Source organism: Podarcis tiliguerta (assembly GCF_965153285.1).
Source record: "Podarcis tiliguerta genome assembly, chromosome: 8".
Lineage (NCBI taxonomy): Eukaryota > Metazoa > Chordata > Lepidosauria > Squamata > Lacertidae > Podarcis > Podarcis tiliguerta.
This window is the reverse complement of record NC_139541.1, coordinates 78,651,921-78,670,972: the sequence shown is the minus strand read 5'-3', so window position 1 is coordinate 78,670,972 and position 19,052 is coordinate 78,651,921. Positions and strand designations below refer to the sequence as shown.

At 48.3% G+C, this 19,052-nt stretch overlaps 1 protein-coding gene across 2 annotated transcripts in view; it reads right to left on the bottom strand.

Annotated features, from left to right (window-relative positions):
- The window catches only part of TMEM91 (transmembrane protein 91), a 38,571-nt gene extending 20,468 nt beyond the window's left edge, over positions 1–18,103 (bottom strand). The window contains exons 1-2 of one of the 2 annotated variants that reach the window (XM_083456099.1): positions 18,038–18,103; positions 4,329–4,524 (exon numbers count right to left, since the gene is read on the bottom strand). The gene's annotated coding sequence lies outside the window, so the exon portion shown is untranslated. Of the gene's footprint in view, positions 1–4,328; positions 4,525–6,029; positions 6,624–18,037 lie in introns of those variants that run through there. The other variant, XM_083456098.1, reaches the window with a different exon arrangement.
- Between the last annotated feature and the right edge of the window lie 949 nt (positions 18,104–19,052).

Sequence of the window (19,052 nt, the reverse complement as noted above, 5' to 3'; positions counted from 1 at the left end):
GTGGATGCCTCTGTTGGCTTTTTGCAGTATAGTAACACTGCAGAGAGCTTGCTGGGGAGACCATGCATTAAAAAAGGGACTCAAAAATAACTTAAACAAGGTTTTAATAAGAAAAAGAAAAACTCCATTTACACTAGATACATCAACAACCAAACCAGACCCAACCACCAATCCATCCCCAGGGTAATGGCAGAGCTAGGTGCTGCTCCTTATATACTACACCTAATTCCTGACACAGCTTAATCAATGCAACTCAGCAGCACCTGCTATGTTTCACAGCTGTAAAGCTGGATCTCGTTATTTTGCTCTGGCCCTTGCTCTGCCCCCTTAAAGATATACACATCGGGTGAAACAATGATGAACCTTTACATTTAAAGAAACAGTTCAACAGCCTCATCCGCCTTCAGACCATAACTTGGGACCATATTTTTTTGCAGGAGGTGTGAAGCCATGCAGGAAATTAATCTTCTAAAGCAAAATAGTTTGCCTGCTCTGCCACCTCGCCAGCCTCTTAAACTGATCTTCCCTTCCCGCTCGCTGGGCTTTGAACCCAAGGCTCCCGTCACATGACGGCCCCCTCTTGCGCTAACCACTGAGCATCCCTTCTCCTCCTAGGAGTTGGAATCGAACTCCCAACCCTGGCCACATTCCTGCTCTGAATCTCCTGCCAACGTCCCGAGTTCCCGATTAAATTAAATGGGAGTGACTTCACGCATCTGCACTGCCTCGCTCTCTTGGGAAACCGTACAGCAACGGAAATTATTTTGGGATGGAGAGGAGGAGGAGGATGAAAGCAAGTCCCTAGAGATCTTGGTCCTGACTGTACTTCGATGGCAGTGCCAGCGAATGCCCATGAATCACTGCCGCTTCACCAAGGCAGAGGCGGCACAGAGAAAGCGAGGAGAAGAGATTCAGCTTTTTATCTTCTTCCCCGGCTTGGATGGCGGGGGAGAAAATTGGCAGAATGCTCCCCATCTTCCTAACCCCACACACGGAGGTAGGCAAGCTACAGTCTCCTGAGCCACACAGCGGGGTCAGGATCAGAGTAACTAAAACAACAGTTTAGTTACGCATTTGCAGAACATGTTTCCAAGCGCTCCTAGGAAGGGCCAAAGAGCCCGGCTGGGTTTCAGTTAAGCACCCAGCGAAGCCCCAGTGTCCTGTTTCCAACAGAGGGCAGCCACACGCTTTCTGGGAAGCCCAGAAGCAAGGGTATGAAAGCGTCACTCAGCAGCAGAGCACATGCTTTCGGGGACAGAAGAGTCCCGGCAGGTTCAGCCCCTTGTAAAAAAGGTAAAGGGACCCCTGACCATTAGGTCCAGTCGCGGACGACTCGGGTTGCGGCGCTCATCTCACTTTATTGGCCGAGGGAGCCGGCGTACAGCTTCTGGGTCACGTGGCCAGCATGACTAAGCCGCTTCTGGCGAACCAGAGCAGCGCACGGAAACGCCGTTTACCTTCCCGCTGGAGCGGTACCTATTTATCTACTTGCACTTGGACGTGCTTTCGAACTGCTAGGTGGGCAGGAGCAGAGACCGAGCAATGGGAGCTCACCCCGTCGCGGGGATTCGAACCGCCGACCTTCTGATCGGCAAGCCCTAGGCTCTGTGGTTTAACCCACAGTGCCACCTGCGTCCTGGTACCTCCACTTAAATAACAGGGACCACGTGAAAGGGGAGGTTTCTGCTGGAGAGCAGTTGCCAGCCCAAGTTGGCAATGTTGGGCTAGATGGAGCAAGACTTTGACTCCGTTTAAGGGAGGGTAATAGCTTATAGCAAGGCTGGATGGCCTTTGAACCTCCAGATATTGATGGACTACAAGTCCCATCATCCCTGATCATGCTGGATGGGTTAGGAATCCAAAAACGTCCGGAGGTTACGGCTGGGGCCGTTGAGAGAAGGCATCCAAAAAGAGCTCTGGTTTATTCAGTCATGAGAGTTACAGCCCTACAGCCCTCTTGTTTGTCCCCAACATCTGGTAAATCACAGGTAGAGTGCCTCTGAAGAGAGAGGCTCCATTTAGCCGCTAGCTTCCACCAAGCCATTAACCTGCATTATATCAAGCTGCTCAATAAAGGAGGCTGGCGTTGTTATACGACCTCCACCCCAAAGTGCAGCTCAGTGGGGCGGAGAGTGGAGAAGCTGAGGGAATAGGGGTTTGCCTAACTTTGGGGCTGAGCCTAAAGTGAGGTTTAATCAGAGACACCAAAGTTTGGACCTTAGGCTCTGTGTGTGAAATACCTGTTCCCCTCCAGATATCTGCTAGACTCGGTCTCCCATCCTTACTGTAATTTATTGCTTTTATATCCCCCCTTTTTCTCCCAAGAGCTCAAATCGGTGTGCGTGGTTCTCCCCTCATTTAATCCCCACAACAAACCCTGTGAGGTAGGTGAGGCTGAGAGGCAGCGATTGGCCCTAGATCACCCCTTGAGCTACATGGTTGAGTGGCAGGATTTTAATCCCGGCCTCCTAGGTCCTAGTCCAATACTCTAACCATTGCACTGCACTGCCTTGAGCACTTCCTAACCAGTGGCCATGCTGGGAGCCAGGAGGGTCACAGTTCTCCCACCAGGGAGTGCCAGGGATTGAATTTGGAACATTGCGCATGGAAATCGTGCTCTGCTGCTGAGCTGTGGCATCTGAGCATGTGCAGAGCGCCTTCCCTTTGCTGCCGAATAATCGGACATAGCTCCTACGTCCCTTAGAATTTTGGCAAAAGGCTTCGGGTCACAGGGCAACTATTATAAAAGTGTTGGCATTTAACACCAGCCACAGGCACCTCGGGAATGAAACACTTCGGCCAATTATTCCATTTATCGCAGACCATCAGTCTCAGCTAGCATGTCCAATGGTCAAGAGTGAGCCACAGGCCTAGGAGCTTGTGGCTTTCTGGATTCCTCATGCACAGAGCAAAAACTGCTGGATCTGCCCCAGGCCGGAGGTGGCCAAGTGACTGGAGCACTCATTCCAAACGCGACGAGCCATGGGTTCGAATCCTGACCGGGCTGCTGAATTTGCAAAGCCTGATTTTCACCATATGTTTCAGCCGAATGAGAAATATACTCATTGGTCGACAAAAGAACGCATTCCGGGTTTCATGGAAACGGGCCCCCCCTCCTCCTCCTCTCCCCGATGACATGCACATATGGCTGAAATCGACAGCAATATGCGAGGGGGTGGTGAGGGGCCTAATTGGACAGATTCCCTCCGGTCCAAAGCTGAAGCCAAAACGATGCTTTGTTATATGTGCAAGCAAAATAGACACACATGTTTAGCCCTCCCTGTTTGATTTCATGCATACATTTCTCTTCTTCTTGTGCTGTTGCTGCGCACAGGTTTTGCGCATGGAGCAAAGGTGAGCCTGAAGGGATAGTGTCCTACTAGATATGGATTCTTTGGGGCTGTTGGGAGGGGGGTAAAACTAGCCTTCCCGGGTACCCAAGGTGGTTCAGCACCTGTTGTGCCATGATACCCAGGTGATGGGCTAGATTGAGTTAGTTTGGGTGGGTTGGGTGCCCAAGCCACCATAGACATCCCATAATCCATCTTCAGCCGTGTGTGCCAAGGAGTGAATGGGTTTGGGGTAGGGGATCAATGAGTCATAAAGACCCATTTTCGCTCCCCCGGGAGATTAAACGCGATTGCCGAATTTCTGGGCTTGCTCATGGCGTCCAGCGCTTGCCCAAAGGCATCACTGACCATTTAATGTGTTTTTCGGATTTCCATACCACCCTTCGAGACGCAATTATCAGAGCTGCGGTGGCAAATGTTAAAATAGAGCAAAAATGGGAAAATCAACGACGTCATAAAAACCAGCAGGGTTCTATTATTCCTTCCCAGCCAAAGCATCTCTTTCTCTCTCTCTCGCTTTCGCTGCCTGTTGCTGGTGAGGGGGGAGCAAATAAAACAAGCGTTTTAATTAACCGGGCAGAGCTCCAGAATTAGCATATAAACTGGGCATTCCGTTTTGGCACTCGCCAGAGATCGCCCCCCCCCCAAAAAAAAATTATTGATGGAACTGTAGGGCCGTTTCACACCTTGTGCTGAAACCAACCCAGGTTTGCTGCATTCTGTACACACGCCTAGCCGGCAGGGACTCATAATCGACCCTGGATCTGAAAGGAGTGTGCTTAGATAATGCACTTGTTTTCGTCACAACCGCACATTACATAATGGGGACCCCACGAGAACGTCCATTTTCACACGCACGGGGGCGAGAAATTCACTCGTTTGTTCTTCCCGGGTTCAAATGGGAACATGATAGCACAGAGTAGTTCCCCTAACACATTCAGCTATACAGTAAGTCACAAGAGAGTGGAGAAAGATTACTTTGCATCAGATCAACTTGGGGTTAATCAAAGACATCCGTTTGTGACTCAGCCCCATGACACTTTTGATGCCTGCCACGTGGGGATGGCGTTACGTGCGAAAGGGAAACTGAGTGTACATTGGGGGCAAGGGAAGCCGTACCGGGACTGAGTTCCTCACCCCTCGCATGAGAAAAACAAGCTTATTTTGACGTGCCCTTTCCCCGAAATGGACATTCATACAATGCACTGTTATCTTTAAGAAAGTCGTCGCCCCAGAGTCTGAATATGGCAGCTATTTCAGATGCCTTTAAATGAGAATGGAAAAAATAGTAATTCAGAACACAGCAATTGATCTGCAGCTGTAATTATATAAGGTGTGATGGCTTAGAGAAACCTCAATGAACAAGGGCAGTATACCCCTAACTGCCAGGTGGCGGGGGACAAGAAAGAAAGGGCTGGGTCTTTGGGCCTGTGAGGTTCAGAGAGGCACCAGCTGGCCAGCAAAACACTAGATTAGATCGCCACTTCTCTCTCTCCATATTGATCCCTTTCAATATCCTTGCACCTTGTTTTGCTCCCTGGGCTCTTTCTCTCAAGAATCCAAAGAGGATCTGGAGAGGTAGCCGGGGGGGGGGGGTAACCCCTCTTTCCAGAGAGCCACAGACACAGGAGGAGCGATGGGTCAGCCCCCACAAAGGAGCTAAATCCCCAGCAGTCTTTCCTTGCACATTTACGGACTCTATCGATCTCCTTCCTCCTTCCTGCTCAGAGCTCCCAAAGGAAAGAAACTCTGTGTGTGTGTGTGTGTGTGTGTGTTTGAGAAAGAGAGCTCTGGTTCCTTTGCCCTCGGTTTTCCAGCCCACACACCTGCTGTGTAAAGACATCACACATCACATCCCTTCTCCATCCCTGGGCTGGCGAGTAGGAGAATGTCCCCAAGCTGGGAGCCACGAAAGGGGGCATCCTCTTGCCACCAGGGGCTGGCAACCTTTTAAAACACACACCCAAGAAACCCACCCTCTGGCCAACTCTGTTTCACAAATCCTTTGCACGCTTCCCCGAGACTCCAAAGATGCGCTCGGCTCCCCGCGCTCCCGGCCCGACCCCTCTCTCTCGCCCCCTCGCACAACAATAAGACAGAGGCTAGGGTTAGGGGGCTCAGTGACCTCTCTGGGGGTTGGGGGGCTGTGCCGTTTAAAGGGCGTTAAGTGGAGCGGGAGCCACATGCCTGCCTCCCTGCCCATCGCCCTAGGACGCTAGTCCTCTTGGGTCACCATAAGAAGCCCTGCCCTGGTCCAGAGGGACTCCAGCTTCACCCAATTACCCCCTCGCTTCGCCGCCAAGCTTAATCTCACTAATTCCACCATCTCGCCGGCTCGGCTGTTGTGAGTCAGAGAGAATCTTTCTTCAACTTCCAGATTTGGATTTAAGAACAGCAAGGAGGGCAGGGAGACCTAAGTGTTTGTTTTTTTTTGGGGGGGGGGGCAAAATCCAGGGCCAATGGGGCACTCCAAGTCTGGGATGGATAAGAGTGGGCAAGAGGATTGGCTTTGGGCTTCTCCTTTGGGGGGGTTGGACTAGATGGCCCTTGGGGTTCCTTCCTATTCTACGATCCGATGAAGACTTGCAGCCAGGGAGGTTGGCACCACCCGGGCAGCCCAGGCTGAGGGGGTCTTGGGTTTGGCACATGAGAAAGAGAGAGAGAAGTAGAGACCCTTACCGTGCTCACTGCCAGCGTCCCCGTGGCAAGCACCTGTTTGCCACCCTCCAGACCTCCGCCGGCTGCATCCTCTGCAAAAGGGTGCCCATCTCTGCCCGGCCCAGACACGATGATGCCCGGTCAGGGAGAAAGTTGCTCGGCTTGGGTGCCAGCCAGAACACGCAGACCCTCCTCTCCCAAAAATGCCAGGGTCCCTTCAAGAACTCCTGCGGTGAGCCTGGCACGATGCCCTTTGCCACCCTCGGCGCTAAGGGTTAGGTTTGCCAATCTGTGGCAATCGGCGGCTTCCCCAAGGCTTGCCACGAAGAAGGACCGGTGGCACGAGGAGGAGGCGGAGGAGAGAGGCTGAAAGTCCCCTCCAACGTGGTGGCTGGCCGGCTCCTCTGCCTTCTGCGCGGTGCCAAGGCAGCTGCCCGGTCGCCTACAGCAAGGCTGCCATCCAGCGCTCCGGGAGCAGCTGTGCGCCTGCTGCCAAGATGCGGTGGCATGAGCGGAGCCCCCCTCCTCTCCCTCCTTCCCACCCCCAGATCTGGATGGAGGAGGGGGGAGGAGGAGGGGAGGGGTTGTCTGCGAGCTGACAGCCACACACAGGCAGATGCCTCGCCTCCTCGCAGGGATGGATTGCGTGGCAAAATAATAATAAGGAAGACACCCCCCTTTTAAAAACACACCCCTCCCTGTGGGCATGTCTTTGCAATTTAAGCTGGCTGATATAAGGAAGAGACCACCAGATGAAAGAGGGGGGAATTGATTTTAGGACTCTGGCACCCCCCCACAAGCACCCTTTCCCCCCTCCATAGGTGCCCGCAGGGTTGGAAGGGGGTGAGGTGTCATAAATGGGGGGGGGCAGGATGCTCCTGGCTCCCTTTAGTCTCCTGGAAGAGGGGGCCGGGGGGCGCTAGCTTTCAGACCTGGGCTTATACGCAGCCCAGATTTATTTATATTTTTGGGTGGTGGGTCACTTGTAGCCTTTCACTTCAGCAGCTCCCCCCGCCCTGCCAAGCTATATTTTACTCACGGAGTCAACCTCCTCTCACCTGGTCCACCTGCAAGCTGGGAACGGTCAGCTGTATCTTTCGTTGCTTTTCAAAGCTTGCAGATCTTCTGAAATGGCTTCAATCGATTAAAAAAATAACTATTTTCAAAATTATTTAATGGGTGTTGTTGTCTGCCACCCTGGACTTCTTTGGAGAAGAAGGGCGGTGCAGAAACTGAATTGCCCCACAAAATAACACCGAAAGACCCCAGTCAAATCAAACTGCCGCCCCCTCCTTTGCACCCAGAGCATAAATTTGCTGCCTATCCGCCACCCAAATAAATGCACGTTTCTTTCAAATCTCCAGAAGGCCTGTGATCGCGCCAGCGGCGATTATAATAATTATAACGTTTTATGTTTCTGTAGCGGCCTCTTGAGCTTTCCAACAGCTTCGAGTGCATTATTGTGCTGTAATCTCTGCAGCAATCCTGTAAGGAAAGCTGATATCCCTGTCTGTATAAGTCCTGAGAAGCCTATGCACCATACATTAAAAGCACATTCCACCACCACCACCACCACCCACTCCCCAAAGAATTCTGGGAACTGTAGTTCGTGAAGGGTGCTGGGAAAAGTAGCTCTGTGAGAGGTAGACTACAGTTCCCAGGATTCTTAGAGGGAGGTGGAGGAAGACATGTGCTTTCAGTGAGATTATAGTGCATGGCGTGTACATGGTAAAGGTAAAGGTAAAGGGACCCCTGACCATTAGGTCCAGTCATGGCCGACTCTGGGGTTGCGGCGCTCATCTCGCTTTACTGGCCGAGGGAGCCGGCGTACAGCTTCCGGGTCATGTGGCCAGCATGACTAAGCCGCTTCTGGCGAACCAGAGCAGTGCATGGAAATGCCGTTTACCTTCCCGCCGGAGCGGTACCTATTTATCTACTTGCACTTTGACGTGCTTTCGGACTGCTAGGTTGGCAGGAGCAGGGACCGAGCAACGGGAGCTCACCCCGTGGCGGGGATTCGAACCGCCGACTTCTAATCGGCAAGCCCTAGGCTCTGTGGTTTAACCCACAGCGCCACCCGCGTCCCACACAGCTGGTATGCAAAGCAAAATTATTTTATAGCTCAATTCTGCAATTCCAGAGGTATGTTAGACTCCAGCTCCCATCAGCCCCAACTAGCAAAGCCAGTGATGATGGGAGCTAGAGTCTAACATACTTCTGGGGGGGCATGCCCTCCCCCCTCCACCAGTGTTTCCCAAACTTGAGTCTCCAGCTGTTTTCAGACTACAATTCCCATCATCCCTGAGCACTGGTCTTGCTAGCTAGGGATGGTGGGAGTTGTAGTCCAAAAACAGCTGGAGACCCAAGTTTGGGAAACATGGTCCACGGGGAAATAATTTTTTAGAGCAGGTACAGAAAAATGGGATCTTTCCAATACAGTGGTACCTCAGGTTAAGTACTTAATTCGTTCTGGAAGTCTGTTCTTAAACTGAAACTGTTCTTAACCTGAAGCACCACTTTAGTTAATGGGGCCTCCTGCTGCCGCTGCCACACGATTTCTGTTCTCATCCTGAAGCAAAGTTCTTAACCCGAGGTACTATTTCTGGGTAAGCGGAGTCTGTAACCTGAAGTGTATGTATCCCGAGGTACCACTGTACCGATCATAGATCAGGGGTCAGCAAACTTTTTCAGCAGGGGGCCTACTCATGTAAGAACACCAGGCAGGCCCCACAAATAACCCAGAGATGCATTTTAAATAAAAGTACACATTCTACTCATGTAAAAACACCAGGCAGGCCCCACAAATAACCCAGAGATGCATTTTAAATAAAAGTACACATTCTACTCATGTAAAAACACCAGGCAGGCCCCACAAATAACCCAGAGATGCATTTTAAATAAAAGGACACATTCTACTCATGTAAAAACATGCTGATTCCTGCGCGGTCCGGATTGAGAAGGCAATTGGGCCGGATCCGGCCCCCGGGCCTTAGTTTGCCTACCCATGGCATAGATAATCAGGACAACATCCCTGTTTCTTCGATGGACACAGCTAATGGTAGCACATCCTCTGTTAAGGGTGGCTGGCAAAAGAAGTGAGGGCTATCGCCGGGAAAACTGTTTCGCCTTCTTGCCCAAATCCCACTCTCTCCCATCCTTCCTTCTTCCTGGGCTCTGTTGACTTCCTAATCCTCGCATCCTGACCTACTTTCCCGCCTGCGCTGATGCCCACAGTGTTTCAGATCTGTCTTGCATTTTGTGTAGATACAGAGGGAGGTCACTTTAGCTGCAGCCAAACTCGCGGAGTTTGCTTGCTTGCTTCGTTTTGTAAGTCACCACTCCAATTCGCAGTGGCATAGCATGGGTTGTCAGCACCCGGGGCAAGGCAAGTAATTTGCGCCCCCTAACCCTAACCCCCAGATGTTGGGCCTTTGCAGCCGGCCCCCCCTGCACCCCCCCACGCTACGCCACTGCCAATTCAGGCTGTTGTTTCATTGAGATGTGGTTCCTGTATATGTGGTTTTTTGTGTGTGTCAGGGTCAGGTTGTGTGAATAGGAACCAACTCCTAGGGGCCAAGGGCCCCCACCCCCAATAAAATATTTGAGGGGGCCGGGGGATCCCAAAGTTGATGGGCTTTGCCATTCAGATAGTGTGCATGCGATGCATCTTGTGATTGATTGGGTCAACAATCTGGGCTCTCTCTCTCCATATTAGCCAGATTTTTACCTGTCAGTGCATCTCTGTAACTACTGGCTGGATTGCTGTGATGTCACAGAATGTTCGCAATTAATTCTCCACCGGTAGTCTGTGTAGACAACACTAAGCTAGATGGATCAAGAGTCTAACTGGGACAGCCTATTGCTATTACTAGAATAGAATAGAGTTGAAAGGGACCCATGAGATCATCTAGTCTAACCCCCCGCAATGCAGCTGTCCCGTACAGGGATCGAACCCGCAACCTTGGCGTTATCATCACCACCGCCCTCTAGCCAGCTGAGCTGCCCATCTGATACTATTATTAATTTTTTATTTATTTAACAAAATGTACACACTGCTCAGTTACAAACAGGACCTCTAAACAATTTACAAAACAAAAAAACAGAAGCAAGCATTAACATCGTTAATGAAATTGCCAATTATTTCCAATTAGATTCCCCTCCCCCCCCACCTCCTCCCAAATTTGTTCAGGCCATCTCAGTTTATAGCAATACAGAGTTTAAATCAATTTATTCATTCCAAGGCAACCTCAGAAATAATAGTTTCAGAACTGCCCAAATCACCCAAATGGTTGGCTGCCTCTGCCCTTCTTGGTTTAGCTGGGGGGGCCTTATCCTGCCCGCCCCCCGGCTTCTGAATATGATTCTTATTATAGCCGGTTTTGCCTCAGACCTGAGCAGAAGCATGTGGAGGAGACCGAAAGAAATTAGGTGGGTGGAAGGAGCCTTCGTGAATGAAAGCGAGCAAGATATGTGTTATGAAATAAAATGTCCCTTGCATGGACATTATAACCAAGATTTGGGGCAATGTTGCCAGCTAATTCCTGGCAGTGCTTGGCCAGGAGCCAGACTGCAGAACTGTTGTGTGGCTTTTACCTGAGCGAGGAGATTTATAAGGTGTGATGCAAGCTTTTCTTTCTTTTCTTTTTTGATATATTTTTTATTAGTTTTTTAACATATCATTTCCAACATTCATACAACGTAACTTCTTATCTTATACAATATTTTTGACTTCCGTCAACACCTCTGACGATTTCCCGTTCTTTATCACCTATTCTGCATTTCTTAATTTCTCTGTTACTCTTAATTATCGTCAACTAATAATTCTCCTCATAGTCTTGTAATATTTCAAATAGTCCTCCTTACAAAACTTCTTGCAGTCCTACTAGCGTAATCTGTTCATTACTATTACTTTTCAAATAGTTCATATATTTACTCCAGTCTTCTAAGAATCTCTGTATTTGTTTTTCTTGTTTAGTACTGTATTGTGTTTTCTTATGTGTATTTTCTTTTCTTTTTTCTGTTACATTTGTTATAATTGTGGAAAATTTACTAAAAAATTTTTTGGAAAAAAATCTCTGGTCCCGCAGGTTTCAAATCCTTCCTGTTAATTTATCTAATTCTGTGTAGGCCATCAATTTCATCCTCCGTTCTTCTTTCATCGGTAGTTCTTCTTGCTTCCATTTTTGTGCCAATAATATTCTTGCTGCCTTCATTGCTTATATGTCAATGCAGTGCAGGGATGCTTTTCAGGAGGATGAGTGAAAACCCGACCCATGTGTCCACTCCTTCCTTCGGCTGAGACCCAGAAAACCCAGGCCGACAAAGACTTCATGGGTGTCACCGAAGGACCCTCTCCTGTCTGGGTTTCAGAGTCCCTGGTTCTGTGCGCCGGAATCCCAGGGGTTCTGTTATGTACTGAGTTGAATAGGATCCAAAATGCAGCAGTCTGATTGGTCCTAGAACAATAGGATTCAGAATGCAGCAGTCTGATTGGTCCTAGAACAATAGGAATCAGAATGCAGCAGTCTGATTGGTTCTAGAACAATGCAGCAGTATGATTGGTCCGCAGGAGCCACCCAATCCAGCTCCAGGTGGAAGTGAATCCACAACCTGATTGGCCTACAGGGGAATCTCGGAATTAGCCAATCACGTCCAGCCCATTGTGTAAATAATGTACAGTGGTGCCTCACAAGACGAAATTAATCTGTTCCGCGAGTCTCTTTGTCTTGCGTTTTTTTCGTCTTGTGAAGCACGGCTATTAGCGGCTTAGTGGCTCTTAGCGGCTTAGCGGCTATTAACGGCTTAGCAGCTTTAAGAAAAAGGAAACAAACTCGCAAGAACTCGCAAGACGTTTCGTCTTGCGAAGCAAGCCCATAGGGAAATTCGTCTTGCGGAACGACTCAAAAAACGGAAAACTCTTTCGTCTAGCGAGTTTTTCGTCTTGCGAGGCATTCGTCTTGCGGGGCACCACTGTATATAAAGCAGATAGTTTGGGGAAACTTTCATTCCTCTTCACCACTATGAGCTGAATAAAGAGCATGAAATCCACTCTCGACTCCGAGTATATTTCAGGTTCCCTCGGCTGTCCGATAGCCTCTTTTGCAGTTCTCTGAGAACCATGAAAGATTCAGGAACACAGGATAGCAAAGAGCTGCCTTTGGGAGTCGGGGAGTCAGCACTTACTGGCTGTGAACGGTGGTGTGTTTGTGTCATCTGAGGGAATTAATCATTCAAAACCGTCGCTAGAGAGGGAGGAGCGGAGGCCTGGAGTTGCATGGGCATCTAGGTGGGCAGAAGGGGCAGCGCAAGATCTGAAGGGGGATGAGAAAGAGGGCAGGAGTCTGGTATTATCGGCCAGGACATTAATAGGCAAGATGTTAAATTGTTTTTATATGCCACAACTGCGGCAAGAGTATTGTTAGCCCAGAAATGGAAACAAGAAGAAATTCCGACAAAAGAAGAATGGCAATTGAAATTTGTTAAGTTGTGGGTGAACATATCAGAAGACACAGCGATTCTTCAGACAGCTCTTGTTTATTCACAGGCCAGAACAGAACAGAACTGAAGGGTTCAGCCAACCTGCTTATATAGAGCTCAACTACAAAGCAACAGTAAAAACTTTCTGTAACTATCCAATCACTGAACGTCACTTTTGATTCCTCATTTGCATATGCGGACCTGAGTGAAAACTATCTACAGCATCCCCCTGCTGGCCCAGGGTGAGAACTTCAGTATATAACAAAATTAATGGACTATGCAGAATTGGACAAAATGATAGGAAGGATTCGAAACCTGCGGGACCAGAGATTTACAGAAGATTGTTTTTTTTTTAAATAATATTTTATTTTCCACATTCAGTAAACAAACAAAAAACAAATCGACAAACACATCAAAAAGAAAATAGCAAAGGAAAAACAATACATACATTGTACAAAGACAAAAGAAAAATGAAAAAGGTAAAAATAAAAGAATTAAAAACAAATATTGTGTCATTGTATTCTTCAGCATTAACTTAAGTCTGCGACTTCCCCATGCCTTCCCACTCTGTATTCTAGGTCTTATATTCTGGTAGTAAACTCTTTCCCTCTGGCGTATCTTTGGTTCAGATTAATGTTATTGTCTTATTTATCCTTACGTTTCCCTATGTCTTCCTAAATATACTTTCTTTAACATTGTCATTTTTATAATAACATTCTTTTACATTCAATCTGATAACCTCAAACGTTCGTAATTCAGAGATTTACAGAAGATTGGAAGAAGTAGATGAATTATTTGAAGAGCAACTGTAACCAACAAATTACACTAGTAGGACTACAAGAAGTTTTGTGAGGAGAAATATACAAAGTGTTACGAAGTAGAAAAAGATAGAGATATTGGTTATGAGTTTGAAATGTAATAGGGAAGATAAGAAATGCAGACTAAGATTAGACTTGAAAATTTTCAGACAGGATTGATGGAAGTAAAAAAAAAATTGAATAAGATGTAAAAGTATGTTTACATTGGTACCTCAGGTTAAGTACTTAATTCATTCCGGAGGTCTGTACTTAACCTGAAACTGTTCTTAACCTGAAGCACCACTTTAGCTAATGGGGCCTCCTGCTGCCGCCATGTCGCTGCCACACGATTTCTGTTCTCATCCTGAAGCAAAGTTCTTAACCTGAGGTAATATTTCTGGCTTAGCGGAGTCTGTAACCTGAAGCATATGTAACCTGAAGCGTATGTAACCACTGTAATTACTGATGAAAATGATATGTTAAAAAACTAATAAAAAAAATATATAAAAAAAGAGAGAGAAAGAGGGTTGGAGTCTAGAGAATGGGAATCGAGGAATGGTGGGGCCCAGGAGGTAGAACACCTGCTTGGCATGCAGAATGTGTCAGATTCAATCCCCAACAGCATTTCCAGGTTGGGCTGGGGAAAGAAATTTCCTCCGTCTGAAACCCTGACGAGCTTCTGCCAGACTGTGTGGACAACACAGTGTTAGGCGCACCAATAGCCCGACAGCAGCATCCGAGGTTCCCACGGTAGCAACACCATTAATTAGATTACAAATCATTTGGCCTCGCTCAGAGAACTCGGGTTCCGCAAGGCCTCCGGGGATGAAAGCCGTGAATGAAAATTAGGCAGCAAGTGAGAATATTCTGCGGAAATAATAATGGTCGGCTTGTAAGGCAGCGTTCAGGTCTCCGAGGACATTGTCAGTGGTGGTGGGGAGGGAATATATCGCATGAAAGGAGCAAAGCAGGAGAGCAAAGGGGCCTGGTTGGATTAAAGTGCTTTAAATGGGTAGTGTGGTTGTAATGTCAGAACTAAAAGTAATTTCGGGGGTTGGGGGTGGAATCTGGCGACGTTGCAAGTGTTGTCACTCAGAATGTGAAATCCCAAACAGGTGTTTTCTGAAAATAAAGGTAAAGGGACCCCTGACCATTAGGTCCAGTTGTGGCTGACTCTGGGGTTGCGGCGCTCATCTCTCTCTATAGGCCAAGGGAGCCGGCGTTTGTCCGCAGACAGCTTCTGGGTCATGTGGCCAGCATGACTAACCCGCTTCTGGCGAACCAGAGCAGCACACGGAAACGGCATTTACCTTCCCGCCAGAGCGGTACCTATTTATCTACTTGCGCTTTGATGTACTTTTGAACTGCTATGTGGCCCCCTAAAAGTGAATTCTGTAGGCCAGAGATCCTTAAGCTCATACGTTTCCGAGCACAATTCAAAGTGTTGGTGTTGATCTTTAAAGCCCTAAACGGCCTCGGCCCAGTATACCTGAAGGAGCATCTCCACCCCATCGTTCTACCCGGACACTGAGGTCCAGCGCCGAGGTCCTTCTGGCAGTTCCCTCACTGCAAGAAGCGAAGCTACAGAGAACCAGGCAGAGGGCCTTCTCGGTGGTGGCACCTGCCCTGTGGAGCACCCTCCCATCAGATGTCAAAGAGACAAACAACTACCTGACATTTAGAAGACATCTGAAGGCAGCCCTGTTTAGGGAAGTTTTTAATGAGTGACATTTTAATGTTTTTTTCTATCTTGTTGGAAGCCGCCCAGAGTGGCTGGGGAAGCCTAGACAGATGGGCTGGGTACAAATAAATTATTTTTATTTTTATCTTTATTTTTATTTTTAGAGGGCTACAGGTGAGCTGTAAAACACACTCACATGGTCTGTGGAAAGCCAAGCAACACAGTTGGAGCCTCCCTCCTCCCTGGCCGGCAGGGAGGGAGGGAGAGGAACTGCTTCCTTTGAAACCCGGGAAATTTAAGGGACATCATCAATAAGGGACAGCAGCGGGACATGGCGCTGGGATAAGGGATTATCCCGCCAAATAAGGGACGGTTGACAGCTCTGAGGTAGGTGGGGCTGAGAGATATAGTGACCAACACAAGGTCACCCAAGAGAGCTTCATGGCTGAGTGGGGAATTTGAACCCTGATCACTTTAAAGAGAAAGCCCTTCCACACCAAAGAATGATGGGAGCTGGAGTTTGCTAATGGTTCTGAGCATTGATAGGAGACCCCCTATACCTCTCCCCAGAACTATAATTCCCTGCAAAGGGGAATTGATATTTAACTTGCTCTGAGAACTGTAGTTCTTGCAGGGAAATAGGGAGGTCTCCTAACAAACCACACCTCCCAGAATCCTTTGCGGGAAGCCATGACGGCTTGAAGTCATATCATGGTGATTTAAATGTCTGGTGTGAATGTGGCCTTTGTCCGAGGCGGAACTTGAACCCAAGACTGCCAAACGAAAGAGTCTCATCTGCCAACCTAATTAAGTGATTCTTCCTGAGCAAGGTGGATAAAGGAAGTTATGTTTAGACTTTCGGTGCCTTTGATGCCCTTCTGTCCCAAGGCGGGCAAATTCTCTCCGCTCCTGCCAACCCTTGTCCCCCTCAATTTGCTCCCACCCCCTGTGCCCCCTTCTGTGTCCTGCCAATCAATCCTGACCCAGGCCTCCGCTCTTCTTTCTGCAGAGAGACTGTCAGAAAAGCAGCCCAATTACTGCTAATTGCGACGGCAGCTTTCCCAAGGGCTCCGTTGGGAAATTTCAGCCCGCCAACAATCACCAAACGAGCTGACTTGCGGCCGGAGGAGAACTGAGCAGCGGGTTTTAATTTGTGGGAACGGTGAGGCACGCCACGCCACTGGTATTTGTTCGTCTGAGACGTTTTATGGGGCACCCATCTTCCAAGGAGCTCAGAGCGCTACATCATTCATGAATTAATTTTACACCCCCTTCCTCCCCATAGGAGCCCAAGGCCCCACTTCCCACGAAAAAAACAAAAGACCTCCACATTTCCTTTTTTTAATTCTTTTATATATAATTTTTATTAATTTCAACATACCAATACATTCCACAGAGCTTCACATCTTATATAGTCTTTTTGGACTTCCATCAGCACCTCTGATGATCCACCATTTTTATCATTTCTTCTGCATTTCTTAAATTCCTATTGCCTTCAATTATCTTAACTCACAATCCACCTCTTTAACCATTTTTGCAATAATTCAAATAATTTACCTCACAAAACTTCTTGCAAACCTACAAACATAATCTGGTCATCACAATTACTTTTCAAATAGTCCGTAAATTTACACCAGTCTTCTGTGAATCTCTGGTCCCACAGGTTTCGAATTCTTCCGGTTAGTTTATCCGATTCTGCATAGTCCATCAATTTCATCCTCCATTCTTCTTTTGTCGGTAATTCTTCTTGCTTCCATTTTTGTGCCAATAATATTCTTGCTGCCGTCATTGCATATAAAAACAACTTACAATCCTTTCTGTTTATATCATCTCCAAGACCTCCACATTTCCAACCAGCTCAGTTGGCAGAGCGTGAGACTCTTAATCACAGGGTTGTGGGTTCGAGTCATACGTTGGGGTGGGGCTAGATGACCCTCGAGGTCCCTTTCTAGCTCTAGGAAGCGATGATTCAAAGAGTCTGCTTTTATTGCCAGCACACTGCCCCCTGAAGGCGTCCAGGGGCTACTGCGGGCCATTCCCCCAAGCTGTCGTTAAAAGGGGATTTAAATTTAAAACAGTAATGTTTTCAGTGTGAATCTGCTGACGGGGCTGTCTGTGTTTTGCCACTGCGGCAGCTGGGCTGGCAAAGCAGCCGTTGGGGAGGTTGTCATCCAGAAATACGTGGAGTCATCACAACTCCGGCGCTGTTAATGATTTTTACGAACTATAAAGAGAAATTGGAATCGCCGGGGTGATGGCTCCGAAAGAATAAGACGCATAAAGCGAGCTGGATGAGATCAGTCGAGGTTGGGAACAAGCTTTGAAGCAACACAGAGCTCTTGGTCAGAAGCAGGCAAGGGGTTGGCAATAGCTGCTTTTACTGGTTTTACTGGTGTTACTGGTTTTAACCTTGGAACTTTATGAAACGGTTTAAAAAAAGCCACCTTTTACATGTTCGGAGTGCATTTTCCACAACACCCTGATAATCAACAGCTGGACACCTGTGCATAAGGATGCAAATGACAGAGCCTTTCTCGGTATAGCAACCAGTGCTCACCCTGAACTCAGCATGGCGGGAGGGAGAATGTTGCAGCCCCATCACTGAGAATGCAATGCACCTTCAAGAGAAAGGTGAGAAGAGCTTTTCTCCCATCGTATTAGCAGGGGATTTGCTAAAATGATGGGGGGAGGACCCGTCTTTTAGCAGGAGATTCTAAAGCATGGGTAGGCAAACTAAGGCCCAGGGGCCAGATCCGGCCCAATCACCTTCTAAATCCGGCCCGTGGACAGTCTGGGAATCAGCATGTTTTTACATGAGTAGAATGTGCCTTTTATTTAAAATGCATCTCTGGGTTATTTGTGGGGCATAGGAATTCATTCATTTCCTCCCCCCCCCCAAAAAAAATATAGTATGGCCCCCCACAAGGTCTGAGGGACAGTGGACCAGCCCCCTGCTGAAAAAGTTTGCTGGCCCCTGTTTTAATGCATGCCCCTTCCCGGTTCAAGGAGGCTTGTGTGTCAGAATCCCTCGCTGAAAGGCTGGTTTCCCACAACATTTTAGCAGGAGATGCCACACAAACCTGTCCAGTTTGCCCCACGAGGCTGATCCTGCCTGGCCTGTAGAGCCCAAAATATTGCATTGCACCCAAACTCATTGTTATGTACTGAGTTGAATAGGATCCAAAAGGCAGCAGTCTGATTGGTCCTGGAATAATAGGGTCCAGAATGCAGCAGTCTGATTGGTCCTAGAACAATAGGGTCCAGAATGCAGCAGTCTGATTGGTCCTAGAACAATAGGATTCAGAATGCAGCAGTCTGATTGGTCCTAGAACAATAGGGTCCAGAATGCAGCAGTCTGATTGGTCCACAGGAGCCACCCAATCCAGCTCCAGGTGGAAGTGAATCCGCAACCTGATTGGCCTACAGGTGAATCCCGGAATTAGCCAATCACATGGGGCCCATTGTGTAAATAATGTATATAAAGCAGACATTCTGGGGGAACTTCCATTCCTCCTCACCACTATGAGCTGAATAAAGAGCATGAAATCCACTCTTGAGTAAATTTCACTCATAAAGGGCACAGTCGGGTCATTGCAAAGGTTGGCAAAAAGCAGCTGCCTTTAGTGCCCATTGGGACTGGTAGGGCGGAAGGGAAGGAGCCTAACAGTAGGTGGTGCCAGAGCCAAAGGAAATCTGCTTTTGCCCCCATCCTCCTGCCTGCTGAGTTCTACAAAGAGCAACACTGAGATTAAGAAGGAGGAGAAAGCTGACAGCCACCCTCTGGGCTGGATGAACGTCAGAAAGCAGGCAGGTGGCTGCTAGCTGAAGGGCAGACTGAAGTCGGTGGGATGATGTCCCTGGGCACCTGCAAGAATTTCCTGGGGCTCCCCAAAGCAAACACTGAAAGCATGCTAATTTCTCACACGAAAAATGGTGCCTGTGCATTGTCACATCTCAGGCACTGCATATGCTAGGAACTTGCCGTTTAAAATGGAAAATGGGGGTTATGGTTCATCTGGGGAAAGGGGCAGCCACCGCCGCCCCCACCATGCCCAAACTCTCCCTGCCTCCTGCATGGCACAGGCCCAT